The sequence below is a fragment of the Lithobates pipiens genome, unplaced genomic scaffold, assembly GCF_037356315.1.
Source record: "Lithobates pipiens isolate NorthernLeopardFrog02 unplaced genomic scaffold, aLitPip1_a1.2 Scaffold_93, whole genome shotgun sequence".
Lineage (NCBI taxonomy): Eukaryota > Metazoa > Chordata > Amphibia > Anura > Ranidae > Lithobates > Lithobates pipiens.
Window position 1 is genome coordinate 572,928 of NW_027507916.1, and position 15,483 is coordinate 588,410.

Genomic DNA, 15,483 nt, shown 5'->3' on the forward strand with positions numbered 1-15,483 from the left:
CTCTCCTCTTTCTTCAGCTGCAGGTCTGTCTGCTCCTCCACCTTACTCTCCTCCATCTGGGCTTTTCTTGCCCGAACTTTCTGCAGAAGCTCTCGTTTTCTTTCTGTTGTCAGCTGCTTTCCTTCTTTCTCCCAGTATGCCTTCAGTGTATAGGCTTTCTGGAAAAGTCTTCTCTCCTCTTTCTTCAGCTGCAGGTCTGTCTGCTCCTCCACCTTACTCTCCTCTATCTGGGCTTTTCTTGCCCGAACTTTCTGCAGAAGCTCTCTTTTTCTTTCTGCTGTAAGCATCTTTCTTTCCTTCTCCCAGTATGCCTTCAGTGTATAGGCTTTCTGGAAAAGTCTTCTCTCCTCTGCTTTCTTCAGCTCCCCGCCTGTCTGCTCCTCCACCTTACCCTCCTCATATTTCTTCTCCTCCATCTCGGCTTCTCCTCTGGAGAGTGCCTTCAGAGCGCGGAATTTCTTCCATTCATCCTCCGCCATTCTCTTAATTTCCGCCACCATGTCTTTAGCTCTGTTTAGAAACTCTCTCCTCTCGTTCACTTGTCTTTCGGTCACCCTTATAAAATCCCAATCCTCCTCCACTCTTCTCCATTCGTCTAATTCCGACATCATATTTTTAGTTTTGTAATACATCACTCAATCACTTTGAACCTATAAAAAGAAAAAAGAAAGGGTAAGTAGACGTTCAGATTGTAAAGCAAAACTTCACTCCAAAACATTTTCTTTTAGATTTGTATGGAGTTGGGGGCGGGGCTCAAACTTTTCTGAGGTTTTCCTTGTTTTCTGTGACCTGCCTGGGAAAGTTTCCCGCACTTCCTGTCCTCTCAGAAGGAAAAGAAGTGAGGGAAAGTCTACCAACCACATCACAGATGCCAGTAATTATCACCAACTGAGGTTCCATCCCCCCCCCCCCCCGAAATTCTTATAAAGAGTTGCAGATTATTTCAATGAGGAACATTTTGAAGGTGCTAAATAACAGTGAGACTAATAGGGGGCGGGGCTACAATTTAAGCGCGGGTGTGGGGTGCACATATTAGGGATGGGGCGCACACACCCCAATGACATTGATCGTTCTGGGGCCGCCATTCACAGATAACTCTAAACCGATGGAATGTAAAGGCTCTCAGAGTGCCCCCTATGGAGAATTGTGGGTGATGTCGTTGTCAAGGGAAACTGCCGGGTGAGAGTTCAGCTGGAAATGGGCTTATGTAACGGGGCGGACGTATAACCGGAAATAATGGGATCTTCTAAGTCAGTGCAGACGGGTACAAATCGGATGTACACATCCCCCGGGCAATTGAATCAGAGAGGCTTCATTCACAAAGCTCTAACACAAGGCTGAGGACCTTCATATTACACAGCTGGCTGCAGGCCCAGACTGGGACAAAAAATAGGCCCAGGCATTTTGGATTGAGCAGCCCATGACATGTTAACCGACCCCTTCCCCACTCTTCACCCTGACAGATCCCCTGTGAGAGGGGAACCCAGCAGAGGTGTGTGTGTGTGTGGGGGGGGGGGGCGAGGTGAGGTGAGACCAGGAAAGAGCATGGGGGGATGGAGAACACAGGGAAGAACCTTGAGAACATGGGGTGGGACGAGAGCATAGGGAGGAAGAGAAGAACACAAGAGGCAGCAGAGAGCATGGGGGGAGGTGGAGAGCACAGGGAGGGTGGTGGGGAGCATGGGGGGAGGTGGAGAGCACAGGGAGGGTGGTGGAGAGCATGGGGGGAGGTGGAGAGCACAGGGAGGGTGGTGGGGAGCATGGGGGGAGGTGGAGAGCACAGGGAGGGTGGTGGAGAGCATGGGGGGAGGTGGAGAGCACAGGGAGGGTGGTGGGGAGCATGGGGGGAGGTGGAGAGCACAGGGAGGGTGGTGGAGAGCATGGGGGAGGTGGAGAGCACAGGGAGGGTGGTGGAGAGCATGGGGGGAGGTGGAGAGCACAGGGAGGGTGGTGGGGAGCATGGGGGGGAGGTGGAGAGCACAGGGAGGGTGGGGGAGAGCATGGGGGAGGTGGAGAGCACAGGGGGGCTGGTGGAGAGCACAGGGAGGGCGGCGGAGAGCATGGGGGAAGTGGAGAGCACAGGGATGGCGGCGGGGAGCATGGTGGATTTGAAGAACGTATGGGGGTAGCGAGCACAGGGAGGGCGTGGGAGAGCACAAAGGGAAGGTGGAGAGCATGGGGGGATGTGAAGAGCACCTGGGGAAGGTGGAGAGCACAGGGGAAAGCAAACAGCATGAGGGGGAAGCGGAGAGCATGGGGGGATATGAACAGCACAGGGGGGTGAGCGCAGAGCATGGAGGGTGGCGGAGAGCATGGGGGGGTGGCAGAGAGCATGCGGGGGTGGTGGAGAGCATGCTGGGATGGCAGAGAGCACAGGGAGGGCGGCAGAGAGCATGGGGGGTTGTGGAGAGCATGGGGGTGGCGGAGAGCATGGAGGGCAGCAGAGAGCACAGGGAGGGCGGCAGAGAGCACGGGGAGGGCGGCAGAGAGCACAGGGGGGGGGGGGGGGCGGAGAGAAGAAGGGGGTTGGCAGAGAGCACGGGAAGTGGCAAAGAGCACGGGGAGTGGCAAAGAGCACGGGGAGTGGAAAAGAGCATGGGGGGTGGAAAAGAGCATGGGGTGGGTGGCGGAGAGCATGGGGTGGGTGGCGGAAAGCACGGGGTGGGTGGCGGAGAGCACGGGGGTTGGCAAAGAGCACGTGGGGGGGCAAAGAGCATGGGGGGTGGCAGAGAGCAGGGGGGTGGCGGAGAGCACAGGGAGGGCGGCAGAGAGCAGGGGGGAGGTGGAAAGCACTGGGGGTGGCAGAGAGCATGAGGAGGCAAAGAGCATGGGTGGTGTGGGGAGCCGGGAGGGGCAGCAGAAATAACCAGGATAGGAGGAGCGGTGGGGGCGGCTGCATATAGAACAATCATTCTCTCCATCTTCCTCCTGCAGTCTCCTGCTTCTCCTCTCCCTCTCACAGGCATTCCAATACTGCAGGAGGAAGATGGAGAGAATGATTGTTCTATATGCAGCCGCCCCCCACCGCTCCTCCTATCCTGGTTACAGGGGGGTGAGCGCAGAGCACGGGCGGAACTCACGTTTACTGTTATCTGGCTTCAAGTTTGCAGTCACGCCCCCTGGTACGGATGGCTGACCTATACAAGCAGCCGCGGAGAGGCCGAAGGCTTCTCATCTAGCTCCACCCCCCCTTTGTGTACGTCCCCCGCCACCGATGGGCTGAGCCGAGCTACCGCGGAGAGACTGCATGAGGGGCGCGGGCTCAAAGAGCCTTGTGCCCTCCATGGACTTGCAGCCCAGCGGCCCCGGCCCACCGGGCAATTGTCCGGTATGCCCTATGGCCAATCCGGGCCTGGCTGGCTGCCATTTTCAAATATCATTGGGATCAGCTAAAAATAAACTGCCACTGACAGACCCCATTCAGGGGGGTTTGTAACTGAAATCACATGACTGATAACAAAGATCACCCCACCCCCCCATTGTGTGGGAGCTTTGTGACCTGTGACTGTATATAATATATACATAATCAATCTATTACATCTATGTATGAAATATTAGATAGAACATTTTTTAATAAATATACATATGTATATATATAATATCTATCATGTTATGGAGACTTATCAATCTCTGTAATATCAATGAGCTCCAATAAAAATGATCAATAATCATAAGTCTGGAGGGATTTTATTTCCCATCAGTTATTTTTTTTTAATTATTTTGATATATTTTTGTAAATGGATGAATAAATGAGAAGCAGGGAATTGTGGGAAATATATATATATATATATATATATATATATATATATATATTTTTTTTTTAATATATATATATATATATATATATATATATAATTTTTATAAATATCAATCATGTTATGGAGACTCTGATCAATCTGATATTTAACATATAAAATCCTCTCTGTAATATCAATGAGCTCCAATAACGATGATCAATAATGAGATCTGGAGGGATTTTTTTTCTTATCAAATTTATAAAAAAAAAAAAAAAAAATTTTTGATATATTTTGTAAATGGATGAATACATTGAATACATGAGAAGCGGGGGATTGTGGGAAATGTGTGATGTGGGGTCATTCTGGGTATGTTGGGTGGAAATCTGTCCCGGGTCTCAGGAGAGGAGAAAAGGTGAACTTACCTTCAGGATTGCTCAGGAACAAATGATGCCCAGCCCTCTGCTGCAGCCCTTTTATATGACCGTCAGCCGTTAGCCGTTAGTTGTATTCACCCTAATAGGCGGGACATGTTTACCAAGACAAGTGGTTTATATCTTGTGACATCACTTTGGGAGGTAAAACAAGGTCGGTATATTATGGTAAATACGGTAAAACTGTTAGCGGGGGGCTGTTATTATGCTAATAAGGTCAGTCTAAACTGTTAGCTCTCAGGATTTATTATAAAAAAAACTGTAATCTGCAGCAGCCAATGAGAGCTCTGCAGACACAGGGGGTGGGCGGGGACTGTTGCTATGGTCACCATCTGTGTACTGGGACTTTATTGATCATCTATTAGCTGTCATTAGGTGGAGGAGGGGAGAGGACGGCTGCGGATTATAACTCCTCCCAGTTATGGCGCCTACATCCAATCCGGATGGACTCTCCATAATGAGATGTGCAGAACTCCAGTCCGTGGGGGCCAAGCTCCGCCCACTCCCATAGGATTCCTCTAGGTGGAGGACGGCAGCCATGGAGGTACGGTGAGATCATTCTGCCCCCTCCAACACCTTGTCCACAGGCGGCCCTCGAGGGCCAGGCTCCGCCCACTCCCATAGGATTCCTCTAGGTGGAGGACGGCAGGCATGGAGGTACGGTGGGATCATTCTGTCCCCTCCAACACCTTGTCCATAGGCGGCCCTCGAGGGCCGGAGCTGTAGAGGGCTTTTAATGCAGAAATCTCGCCGGCTCCGCCCAGAATAGAAATTCCAGTTCTAGATCAGAGATTTCTAGATTCAGTTTTAGTGAAAAGTGTTTACAGAATGCAGCCATAGGAAATCCCAGTTTTTCACCACAGCTTACATTTGGTTTCCATGGTTACAGTGACCGCTCCAGCCTTATTATGGGCTAAGTCATGGGCGTCCGCAGAACTTTTTCCAAGGGGGGGGCATCATTTTAAGGCCGCTCATGCTCCGCCCCTTTTCAGCAATCTCATGAAAATCTTTCCACTGGTAATACATTTGTGTTATATAAGAGATAATTCATCTTCACTTTGTATTGGGAGTGACTCTGGCGGCCGTGTTCCAGGCCCATATAGCCTAGAGAATCTACATCTCTTTACATTGCAATACATCTGTTGTGGTCATATATTCATCTCATACTGTCACTCTATTGGCTGTTTTCATCAAGGGGGAGGGGGCTGTGAGACTATATCCTTCCCTTTTACTCGGCTGCCAATGGCGCCGGTTTTAAAAATATATACGGTATTCAGAATCGCCGTTTTTGGCGATCTGAATACTTTGAAGTGTAAAGGAGGGGTCCCTCCATAAAGAGTACCTGTCACCACCTATTACTGTCACAAGGGATGTTTTTTGTATTAGATCCGCAGTCTCTGGTCATCTCCTGTATTAGATCTGCAGTCTCTGGTCATCTCCTGTATTAGATCCGCAGTCTCTGGTCATCTCCTGTATTAGATCTGCAGTCTCTGGTCATCTCCTGTATTAGATCCGCAGTCTCTGGTCATCTCCTGTATTAGATCCGCAGTCTCTGGTCATCTCCTGTATTAGATCCGCAGTCTCTGGTCATCTCCTGTATTAGATCCGCAGTCTCTGGTCATCTCTTGTATTAGATCCGCAGTCTCTGGTCATCTCCTGTAATAGATCCGCAGTCTCTGGTCATCTCCTGTATTAGATCTGCAGTCTCTGGTCATCTCCTGTATTAGATCTGCAGTCTCTGGTCATCTCCTGTATTAGATCCGCAGTCTCTGGTCATCTCCTGTATTAGATCTGCAGTCTCTGGTCATCTCCTGTATTAGATCCGCAGTCTCTGGTCATCTCCTGTATTAGATCCGCAGTCTCTGGTCATCTCCTGTATTAGATCCGCAGTCTCTGGTCATCTCCTGTATTAGATCCGCAGTCTCTGATCATCTCCTGTATTAGATCCGCAGTCTCTGATCATCTCCTGTATTAGATCCGCAGTCTCTGGTCATCTCTTGCATTAGATCCGCAGTCTCTGGTCATCTCCTATATTAGATCCGCAGTCTCTGATCATCTCCTCTATTAGATCCGCAGTCTCTGGTCATCTCCTCTATTAGATCCGCAGTCTCTGGTCATCTCCTGTATTAGATCCGCAGTCTCTGGTCATCTCCTGTATTAGATCCGCAGTCTCTGGTCATCTCCTGTATTAGATTCACAGTCTCTGGTCATCTCCTGTATTAGATCCGCAGTCTCTGGTCATCTCCTGTATTAGATCCGCAGTCTCTGGTCATCTCCTGTATTAGATCGGCAGTCTCTGGTCATCTCCTGTATTAGATCGGCAGTCTCTGGTCATCTCCTGTATTAGATTCACAGTCTCTGGTCATCTCCTGTATTAGATCCGCAGTCTCTGGTCATCTCCTGTATTAGATCCGCAGTCTCTGGTCATCTCCTGAATTAGATCCGCAGTCTCTGGTCATCTCCTGTATTAGATCCGCAGTCTCTGGTCATCTCCTGTATTAGATCCGCAGTCTCTGATCATCTCCTGTATTAGATCGGCAGTCTCTGGTCATCTCCTGTATTAGATCCGCAGTCTCTGATCATCTCCTGTATTAGATCCGCAGTCTCTGGTCATCTCCTGTATTAGATCCGCAGTCTCTGGTCATCTCTTGTATTAGATCCGCAGTCTCTGGTCATCTCCTGTATTAGATCCGCAGTCTCTGATCATCTCCTGTATTAGATCCGCAGTCTCTGATCATCTCCTGTATTAGATCCGCAGTCTCTGGTCATCTCTTGCATTAGATCCGCAGTCTCTGGTCATCTCCTATATTAGATCCGCAGTCTCTGATCATCTCCTCTATTAGATCCGCAGTCTCTGGTCATCTCTTGCATTAGATCCGCAGTCTCTGGTCATCTCCTGTATTAGATCCGCAGTCTCTGGTCATCTCCTGTATTAGATCCGCAGTCTCTGGTCATCTCCTGTATTAGATCCGCAGTCTCTGGTCATCTCCTCTATTAGATCCGCAGTCTCTGGTCATCTCCTGTATTAGATCCGCAGTCTCTGGTCATCTCCTGTATTAGATCCGCAGTCTCTGGTCATCTCCTGTATTAGATTCGCAGTCTCTGGTCATCTCCTGTATTAGATCCGCAGTCTCTGGTCATCTCCTGTATTAGATCCGCAGTCTCTGGTCATCTCCTGTATTAGATCCGCAGTCTCTGATCATCTCCTGTATTAGATCCGCAGTCTCTGGTCATCTCCTGTATTAGATCCGCAGTCTCTGGTCATCTCCTGTATTAGATCCGCAGTCTCTGGTCATCTCCTGTATTAGATCTGCAGTGTCTGGTCATCTCCTGTATTAGATTTTCACTCTCTGGTCATCTCTTGTATTAGATCCGCAGTCTCTGGTCATCTCCTGTATTAGATCCGCAGTCTCTGGTCATCTCCTGTATTAGATCCGCAGTCTCTGGTCATCTCCTGTATTAGATCCGCAGTCTCTGGTCATCTCCTGTATTAGATCCGCAGTCTCTGGTCATCTCCTGTATTAGATCCGCAGTCTCTGGTCATCTCCTGTATTAGATCCGCAGTCTCTGGTCATCTCCTGTATTAGATCCGCAGTGTCTGGTCATCTCCTGTATTAGATCCGCAGTCTCTGGTCATCTCCTGTATTAGATCCGCAGTCTCTGGTCATCTCCTGTATTAGATCCGCAGTCTCTGGTCATCTCCTGTATTAGATCTGTAGTCTCTGGTCATCTCCTGTATTAGATCCGCAGTCTCTGGTCATCTCTTGTATTAGATCCGCAGTCTCTGGTCATCTCCTGTATTAGATCCGCAGTCTCTGGTCATCTCCTGTATTAGATCCGCAGTCTCTGGTCATCTCCTGTCTTACGTTTCTCAGTGAGCAGTAATGATGTGCAGTAACCTCTAGCAATGAATGTGGAAGCAGAAATTATGTGTTGTAACCTCTAGCAACCAGTCAGTGATCGGTATTAATATGCTGTATCCTCTGGCAACCAATTGCAATTGCTGCCTGATCTGCTGCAGTAAACTGATTTGGGTCTTGCTGCTATTTGTTATATGTCTAATAGCAGTTGGGGGCCCCAAGAAAATGTTTGCCCAGGGCCCAATCAACATTAAAGACGGCCCTGGGTAGGTTTGTTGTTCTGCATGCTACCATCGCAAATGTGGACTATGTCCTGGTGGGTATATACCTGCCTCCCCCTGCGGATACTGACCTTTTGTTTGTCATTATGAACTTAGTTATAAGGTATGGCGTAGAGAATGTTCTGTTGATAGGGGATTATAACATGGCCCCGTGCTCAGAGCTGGATAGGCTCCACCGGTCCTCCCGTGAGGCGCCGGGTCTGACACGTTGGGCTGATACTTTTGGGTTGATGGATGTCTGGCGCCACTTTCACCCCTCGGGCAGAGAGTTTACTTGCCATTCCTCCACGTTTCGCACCTTCTCCCGTATAGACCTGGGGTATGTTTCGCAGGCTATTCTGCAGCGAGTGGCGAACGTGCGGATTCTGCCTAGGGGGGTGTCTAATCACGCTCCCCTCCTCCTTGGGGTGTCCCTTGGGCTCCCCTTGTGGAGGGGACTGTGGAGGCTGTCGGGGTATTGGATAGCGGATATTGGGGTTCAGGAGGATATGCCGGAGGCCCTGTGTCACTACTGGTTGGATAATGCGGACTCTACCGAACCCCTGGTGGTCTGGGATGCGTTCAAGGGCTGGCTGAGGGGTGAATACATTTCCCGAATTGTCAGGTGTCGCAAACGGTCTGTGCAGTTGCTGGAGGAATTAGAGGGGTTGTTGAGAGAAAAGGAGAGTAGACACGTGGCGGACCCCACCCCCCCCCCCCCCCCCTAGCTATCAGGAATGGCAGATGGCACTTAGGGCGGTCGATCTGCACAGGATAGACATGACTAAGAATTCTATGCTGGGCACTGCTCAGAAAATCTTTGAGTATAGGGATAAAAATGGGAGGCTGCTCTCGTGGTTAGCCCGGGGACATTCTACCAGCGCCCATATTGGCAGGGTCAGAGACGAGGGGGGACCCCTATCCCGGACCTGGAAGAGATCCTGTCTAGGTTTGTGTGCTATTATAGCGCCTTATATTCCACTAGGGTAGACTACAATGACTCGGCGCTGCTGGCCTTCCTGGACGGGGTGGAACTTCCTACCCTGTCCCGGGGGGCAGTGGACCACCTGGAGCGGGACATATCATTGGAGGAGGTTCAGGTGGCAATGGCCCAAATGCAGGCAGGGAAGTCCCCGAGGGGCGGATGGTATTACCGTGGAATTTTATTCCATTTATCAGGAGATGGTCGCCCCTAAGCTAGTATCTTTGCCCAGTCTCTGGAGAGGGGGTTGCTCCCCTATTCCATGTCAGAGGCGATTATTGTGTTGGTGCCCAAGCCAGGTAAGGATCCCGAGGACTGTGCGTCCTACCGTCCAATAACCTTGATTAATGTCAACGCCAAATTGCTGGCAAAGGTGTTGGCGAATCGGCTGGCGCAGGTCCTGGAGGAGCTTGTCCATGTTGACCAGACGGGGTTTATGCCTGGTAAGGGCACCGACATTAATGTACGGCATCTGTTTCTTAATTTGTCTATCCCCATGATAATGCTGGGACCAGGGTCATTGCCTCACTGGATGCCGAAAAGGCATTTGACTCAGTGGAATGGGGATACCTATGGCGGTATTGCACACATATGGGTTTGGTTCCCATTACCTGAGTTGGCTGCAGCTGCTTTATAGGCGACCCAGAGCTCGGTTGCGGATTAATGGTAGGCTATCGGAGGGGTTTCAGTTGGAGAGGGGTCCCCGTCAGGGCTGCCCCCTTTCTCCCTCGTTATTTGCGCTGGCGCTGGAGCCTCTGGCGGTAGCCCTGTGAGCGTCCTCGAGGGTGGAGGGGTTGAGAATTGGCTCCCTTGAGGAGAAGGTGTCGCTCTACGCCGATGATGCCCTGCTCTACTTGAAGGACGCGGACTCCTCATTACGAGCGGCTCTGGAAATTTTTAACGAGTTTGGTCGTTTTTCTGGGGTCAGAATAAACTGGACCAAATCTGTCCTGTTTCCTCTGGACCTGGGGTCGAGAGCGGCTGCAGCGGATACCCAACTCCAGTGGGTCAATGAATTTAAGTATCTCGGAGTGGTGGTGGGCAGTGACCCGTCGACCTATTACGACCTTAACTTGAAGCCTGCCCTCCTTCAGCTGAAGGCTAGATGTGCCTCCTGGGGGAAGCTTCCCCTGAATTTGTTGGGTCGCATCAACCTGTTGAAAATGGTGTTCCTCCCCAAATTCATCTATCTATTCAGGAACTCCCCCGTTTTGATCCCGGGTGTATTTTTTGCTGATCTAGATAGTTGTGTTGGGTCATTTATTTGGGGGGGCTCCACCCTAGACTTGCACGATCCACTCTGTGTCTACCCGTGAGTGGTGGAGGGCTGGCCCTACCCAACTTTAGGGTCTATTACTGGGCAGCGATCCTCGTGTCGGTCCGTTGGTGGTTTGCCCGTTCTAGGACAAACGCCGCGGTCTGCATTGAGGCAGCTGGAGTGGGTTCTTTGGACAACCTTGGCAATTTAGTGTACAGAGGACCTGGCGCACACCCTGGGCTTCCACTGCCGACTAGGACGACACTTAGGGTGTAGGGGGTTGGCTAGGAGACGGTTTATTAGGCCAGGGGTCTGGTCTCCCCGGCAGCCCCTGTGGGAGAACCCTGTGTTCCCGCATTTTCGGACTGTACCTGACCCGATAGTGTGGGTGCGCTACGGGGTGAAGACGGTAGGAGACATTATCATAGATGGAAGATTGGGGTCGTATGGGGAACTCGCCACCAAATTTAAATTGCCCGGGTGGATGTACTTCCGCTACCACCAACTGCAACATGCAGCCAGGGCGCATCTGCCAGAAGTCACGTGCCTCTCTATGGACCCCATGGAGGAGCTATTGACCCAGGACCAGCACTCCAAGCCTCTCTCGTCCTTATACATCTCGCTAATTTGTGTGGACTCTCCTAAGATGGAGAAATTGTGGGAGGCCTGGAAGAGGGATATTCCTACCCTGGCGAGAGAGGATTGGAATGACTGCTTTGAGGATAGCCTAGGCCTGGTGATTTTATCTAGGGATAAAGTAATTCAGACCAAGTTTCTACATAGATTTTATTATACCCCACAGCGGCTGCACAGACTGTACCAGCAAAGAGACCCTGCCTGTACCAGGTGCAAAACAGATATGGGAACGTTCTTCCATATGTTCTGGAGCTGCCCGGCTGTGGCCGGCTTCTGGACTGACGTGTTTGACACCATTCATGAGCGTCTTGGCTTGTCCTTACCCCGGTCCCCAGAGCTGGCTCTTCTTGGCATTCAGGAGGAGGACCAGCGGTCTCGCTACTCCAGACTCCTGGTAGCGTTTTTGCTTTATTATGCCAAGAAGGCCATTCTCCTTCGCTGGACTTCTGCTTCCCCCCCGTCGGTGGCTTTGTGGGATGACATCATTAATAAGGCCCTACCGTTATACATAATGACATATATAAGCAGGAAGTGTCCTAAGAAATTTGATATGGTTGCCCTGGACGGGAGGAGATAGAGAGGGTATATAGAAATCAGAACTGCTACTGCTGGGTCCGTAGGGGATGGTCTCCCTCCCTTCCCCCCTTCCTTCCCCCTTCTCCCTTTTCTTTCCCTTGTCATGCTCCTACTCTTGTTCCCCTTCTCCCTTTGCCTTCCCCTTTCCTACCTGCCCCCCCTCCCTTCTCCCCCCCTTCCCCCCTTGCAGGGTCTGATGGGGGGTACAGTGGCTACCTTGTTACATTGACTGTTCTGCGGTATCTGGGTGTCCACTGGCCTCACCTGGTTAATGTCAGAGAAGTTTGTACAAAAAATCTTGTATTGCACGTGGAATATACTATATTCCTATTCCTTTTCCTGCTGTATGTTTTAACTCTGTTTTTTCTGGATTGTAACCTGTGTGTCAAGTATCAATAAAGCGAACTTTATTCACCGTGAAAAAAAAAAAATATATAAGGAGGAAACCCTTTATATCAGTGTCCCTTACATTATCGTATTCACTCCACCCTTACATGCAGCCTCACTGTGCCCATCAATGCAGTCTCACTGTGCCCATCAATGCAGCCTCACTGTGCCCATCAATGCAGCCTCACTGTGCCCATCAATGCAGCCTCACTGTGCCCAACAATGCCGCCTCACTGTGCCCAACAATGCCGCCTCACTGTGCCCAACAATGCCGCCTCACTGTGCCCATCAAATGCAGCTTTACTGTGCCGTGAATGCAGTCTCAACTGTGCCCATCATTGCAGACCCTCCTGTGCCCCATGTCCCAGTCTGCAGTCCCTGTCTGTGGGAAGGGGTGTTGTTGATGCTCGGTACGGTACCTTGCATGCCATCAGGATATCCATGATGGACAGCAGCAGGCAGGGTCTGTTCTCGTTTTGGATGGGGACGGTGCTCCTTCCAGAGGATCTGTTTGCTGTGAGATAGAGTGGTCCCTGGCCACCTGCACCTTCAGCCGTCCTCATTTTCCGGCCCCAGTCAGCCTGCGCTCTGGTTCTGGGGAAGTGGAGAGCACTGGGTGGGAGTCGGAGAGAAGGGGGGGCAGAGAGTACTGGCAGGGTTGGAGAACACATGGGTGGGGGCAAAGAGCGAGGGGGAGTGGAGATCACAGGGGTGGGGAGCAGAGAGCGCTGGGGGGGAACTTGAGAGCACTGGGGGGGCCAATAAGAACAGGGGTAGAGAGCACGGTAGGCTGAGAGCACTGGGGGGGCTAAGAGTGTGGGGCGGTGAAGAGCACTGGGGGGGGTAGAAAAACCGAGGTGGAGAGCATGGGGGCTGGAGAGTACTGGGGGGGTAGAAAGAGCAGGGGGGAGTGGAGAGCACCAGTGGGGGCCAGAAAAAACAGGGGTGGAAAGCACGGGGGACTGGAGAGCACTATGGGGGGTGGAGAGCACTGGTAGGGTTGGAGAGCACATGGGTGGGGGCAAAATGCAGGGGGAGTGGAGAGTACAGGGGTGGGGAGTGGAGAGTGCTGGGGGGAGCCAAAAAGAACAGGGGTGGAGAGCACGGAGGGTAGAGAGCACTGGGGGGGTGGAGAGCACCAGGGGGGGCAGAAAGAACAGGGGTGGGGAGAATGGGGGGCTGGAGAGCACTGGGGTGGGGGCTGGAGAGTGATGGGGAGAGCTGAAGAGCACTGGTGGCGGGGAAGAACAGGAGGGAGAGCACGGGGGGAGCACTGGGGGAGTGGAGAGCACTGGGGGGGGAGTGGAGAGCACGGGGGGAGAAAGAAAAGGGGGAGAAAGAACAGGGGGGAGTGGAGGGCACTGGTGGGGGTAGGGGGAGAGCATTGGGGGGGAGAGCACTGGAGGGAGTGGAGAGCACTGGGGGGGAGAACAGGGGGAGAGCACGGGGGGGGGAAGAACAGGGGGAGAGCACGGGGGGGAAAAACAGGGGGGAGAGCACTGGGGAGGAGAACGGGGGAAGAGCACGGAGGAGATAGGACTGGGGGGGAACATGGGGGGAGAGCACTGGGATGGTGGCTAGAGAAGGATGGGGAGAGCTGGAGAGCAGGGCGGGCAGCAAGAACAGGGGAGGAGAGAACTGTGGGGGGGGCAGGAGAGTGTGGTGGTGGAGAAGAGCACTGGGGGGGGGGGCAGGGAGCACAAGGTGAACTGGAGACAGTAAAATAAGTTGGATAGGAGAATCGCCCCCCCCCCCACCCCTTCGATCCTCCTATCCAGGCACTGTGGCACACAAGGCGGGCTGTACCTGCAGTATCTCCTCCTATGGATCACAGCACTGGCTGGCTCTGTGTTCGGCGGCCGCTCTGTAACATGGCCCCGCCCCCTCAGACCGGCTCATGTGATAGGTGGAACGTTGATTCTCTCTACTATCACACGAGCTGGTCTTGGGGGGGGGGCCATGTTACAGCGCGGCCGCCGAACACAGAGCCAGCCAGCCAGCGCTGTGATCCATAGGAGAGGGCGGAGGATGCAGCTGCCAGTGGACTCAGTGAAAAAAAGGCAGCATGGCGGCGGCGGCGGCAGACGCTGCTGGCTGCTGCAACACCTTGGGGATTCCAGGGGGGGGGCACTTGACTCCCCTTGCCCCCTGCTGCGGACGCCCATGGGCTAAGCTCACCGATTACATTAAAGTGGCCCCTGAAGTGTCACATAGAGGGCGCCATTTGTAGAAATATTCTTTATTACAAATGTCAGATCTGTCGGCCTTTCCTGTCCCCCTGAAGCCTGGCTGGATAACTCCCATAGGAGTGAGTACATGGATTGAAAACTGGCTACAAGGGCGAGTTCAGAGGGTGGTGATAAATGGGGTGTACTCGGAATGGTCAGGGGTGGGTAGTGGGATCCCCCAGGGTTCTGTGCTGGGACCAATCCTATTTAATTTGTATATAAATGACCTGGAGGATGGGTATGGGGGAAACAGTTCAATCTCTCTATTTGCGGACAATACTAAGCTAAGCAGGGCAATAACTTCTCCGCAGGAAGTGGAAACCTTCCAAGAAGATCTGAACAAATGAATGGGGGGAGGGGCAACTACATGGCAAATGAGGTTCAATGTAGAAAAATATAAAATAATGCATTTGGGCGGCAAAAATCTGAATGCAATCTATAGACTGGGGGGAGAACCTCTGGGGGGTCTAGGATGGAGGAGGACCTGGGGGGAGGGGAACCTCTGGGGGGATGTAGGATGGAGAAGGACCTGGGGGTCCTAGTAGATGATGGGCTCAGCAATGCCAAGTTGCTGCTAACAAAGCAAACAGAATATTGACATTAAAAAGGGATCAACTCCAGAGATAAAACGATAATTCTCCCCTCTACAAGACTCTTCCGGCTCCGCCAATCCCTACTGCTGCTCAGACCTTGAAAAGCCTCAATCCAGCCAAGAGCTGAGCAGTTCTGGATTCAAGCCATGGAACCCGTCATTGAGGTCATGGGGTGAATGGAGCCCCACGATTGTCCAATGAAAATTCTTACTTTGATCTGAGGACACATCTCCAGCTGACTACCCCGGCAAAGACCATTACATCAAGCCTCTGTAATAAAGGGTCCAGGCCCTCTGGTAAGAGGCTATGCTGCTTGTGGGGGAGGTATCTGCACGAGGTGGGGCTCTTCTGGATTCATCTGCAATTTCACAGATTTGTTTTTTTTTTGTTTTTTCACAATTGGACTTTTTCTAACACTTTATGAGCAAAATGTATGTTTAGCGCAACACTTGTTTTTTGTATATGCGATGTAATGTGATTATATCTCACTTTAGTATCTCACTGTAATGGTTTTATTTCATATGTATGATTTTTT